The sequence below is a fragment of the Sciurus vulgaris genome (assembly GCF_902686455.1).
Source record: "Sciurus vulgaris genome assembly, chromosome: 4".
NCBI lineage: Eukaryota > Metazoa > Chordata > Mammalia > Rodentia > Sciuridae > Sciurus > Sciurus vulgaris.
Genome location: NC_136464.1, coordinates 92070491 through 92073227, shown reverse-complemented (window position 1 = coordinate 92073227; position 2737 = coordinate 92070491).

Here is a 2737-nt window from a genome sequence, read left to right as displayed (position 1 = left end):
TAGGACCCTGTGCGTTATTGGCACTCCCCTGAGGTTTACTAATTGACTATATGAACACTGAAGTATGGTGATGTGCTCCTCCTGCTTTCTCATCTCAAAAAACCTTCTTTATATAAGTGGTTTGGGTGAGGGTATAAAGGGAATCAATTTTCACCCACTCACCCTCATGAGATTATCATACATGCATATGAGCACACACAAACACACATACACAAACACACATCTGACTGCTCAAACTGGTTAAGCTACTAAGCATGCTCCAGGACCTAAGGTAATACTTGTTAATCTCATTTTTTTTATACTTTAGCAGGAAAGAAAAACATTCCTCCACAGCTGCAGAGCTCTTTGTGAGCATCACAAAGTCTTTAATCAGGTTGTGGCAGACAGGATGATCCGTGCTTCAGGAATCTGCTTATTTGATAACTCAATTCTAAGGCCTGGCCCCATTTGTAATCATTGATGGCACAACCCATGGAAACCTAGAATCCAATTAGGCTAGAGGCTGCATCATTTCTTATCCCTCCTGCAGCCTTGCATTGGTCCCTACCATCCCTCTTCTTGACTGAAGGCTCCCTGAAGTCTGCAGAGCAAACTTCCTCCTGGGCGCCTCACATGTTGGACTTATAGGAAACAGGATATTCTTGGTCCCAGGGGCTGGGATACTTGGTACAATTTCAGGTGTTTAGTGAAAGGAGACATTTCATTATCTCAGGTCCCACCTAGTCTTAGAGGTCCTGTGCATTTTCAAAACTTACCCAGCCAGAAAGTCTTTTGGTGTGAGGCTACCTGATTTGCTTATTGACAAGAAATATTGAAGTAGAGACTGCCAGAAAATAATACATGGGTTTTTTTTCTAATACTTATTTTTTTTAATTTTTTCATACATGTTTATAGGGTAATGACATGGGGATTTTAATGACACAAAAAGCAGACCTCAAATAGGTTTAATCAGTTTCATTCATAGAAAAATGCAACTGTACTAGTAGATAAGGGTCAAATGTCTTGGCATCATGCCATCAGATGAGAAGTTTCTGGATTGTCCTGGGATTCACACTCACTCTAAACCTCTGTAACAAGTCAGGATTACCTTTCTAGAATTCTCTGATGGACTACATTTGTTCCAGAATTCAGTATCCTCATCCTATGAACTATTGAGGAGAAGGAAGATCTTTCAACTTTCATGTCAGCACCAATAGTTGGGTGGTGACTGCTTTTAAATCTGGATCTAGGATTCTGAGGTGTTAAATGGGTTTAGTGGAAAAGAATACAGTGTTCAACCAGCCTTTCCCACAGTTGCAGGAAAGTTGAGAGCGGGCACATGTGTTACATGACTTTCTATCTTTGCACCAGACCATCCTGAGCCTTGTTAGTGGATGTACTGCCTTTGGGTGTCCTCAGAGTATCAAGGATGATGAAGAACGTGTGCTCTCAGGTCAGCGTGTGGTGCTCTGGTTGGGGAAGGTGCAGGTATCAGTGTCACACTGTTCGGCATATGCACTTTGCAGGTGAACATTCCTGAGTGCAAAACCTGCTTCTGACAATTTTGGGGTGACAGTGGTCTAGTCACCTAATAACTCTGAGCCTAGAACCTTTATCTGTAAAATGAAGAGAACACTAACATCTCAGGGTAGGCGTGGTCGTTGCATGGCATCAGATATTGAAGCATTAGATGCCTATCTCCCAGCCTTGGTACTGGTGTGAAAGCACAGACACAGACCTCTATACTGTCCTGGGTTCAGAGAAGACTCTGCAGTGAGGCTCTGGTTTGAATTGCAAGTGATTCTCAGGCAGCCTTCAGTAGAAAGCACCGAGGCCATTCAGCACAGAGTAAAACATTCTGTCCCACTTCTGGTTAGGGAAACCTGAACTATGGAACAGAAGAAGAAAAAAAGACAGTTAAGGTCAAAATTCAAAATAACTTTCCTGAAATATAGGAAAACTTGAATTTACTGACTGAAAGGTGAATTGATACAGTGAGGTCAACACTGAGACTGCTCTTTATAAAATGAATGTTTGCCACAAAGAAAATAATCCTCGTAAGGGTTTCCAGTGATAAACCACGTCTCAAAAACACACACACACAAAAACTGACCACAATGACCACCCTCCACAACAGCCTCATGGACACCCACATCAAGAGAAGCATTTGAAGCATGAAAACTAAGGGTTCTGAAAATCCTCCTCTTTGAACATCAAGAACACTGTCAAAAATCATCAAAATTAACTTTTCCAGAGCTCTGGAAGTTAACTGAAGACTCTCAACAATTCAAGTAGCATTTATTCATGAAAAACAACTCAATCTCCCAAAAACCCAAACGTTATGGTGTTTTAACTAGACTTTCTCCTACCCTTATCTCCCGCGGTCCACAGTAGACTTGAAAACAAAAGGCCTCACAGCCCTGGCCACTGTGCAGTCCAGCAGCCTGGCAGCCACTGCACAGAACAGAACAGGTTTGAGCTCCTTTAAAAATCCCATCCCCAGGGAACGCTCACCAGTTTATCTGTCTGACAGCTCCCTGGAAAAGCTCCATTCTCAGGGATTTATTTGACATGGTTCAGAGATTATTCTGTGTGAACCGCCTCATCCTGAGGGCATTTGTCACAAACAATCAGCTTGGGCTCAGGGGAGCTCAGCAGTGGTGGAGAGCTGCCTAGCATGTGTGAGGCTGTGGGTTTCATCCCCAGCATCACAGAACAAAGGAAACAAAGAGAAGTTTCTAAGAAACAAATGAGCAAA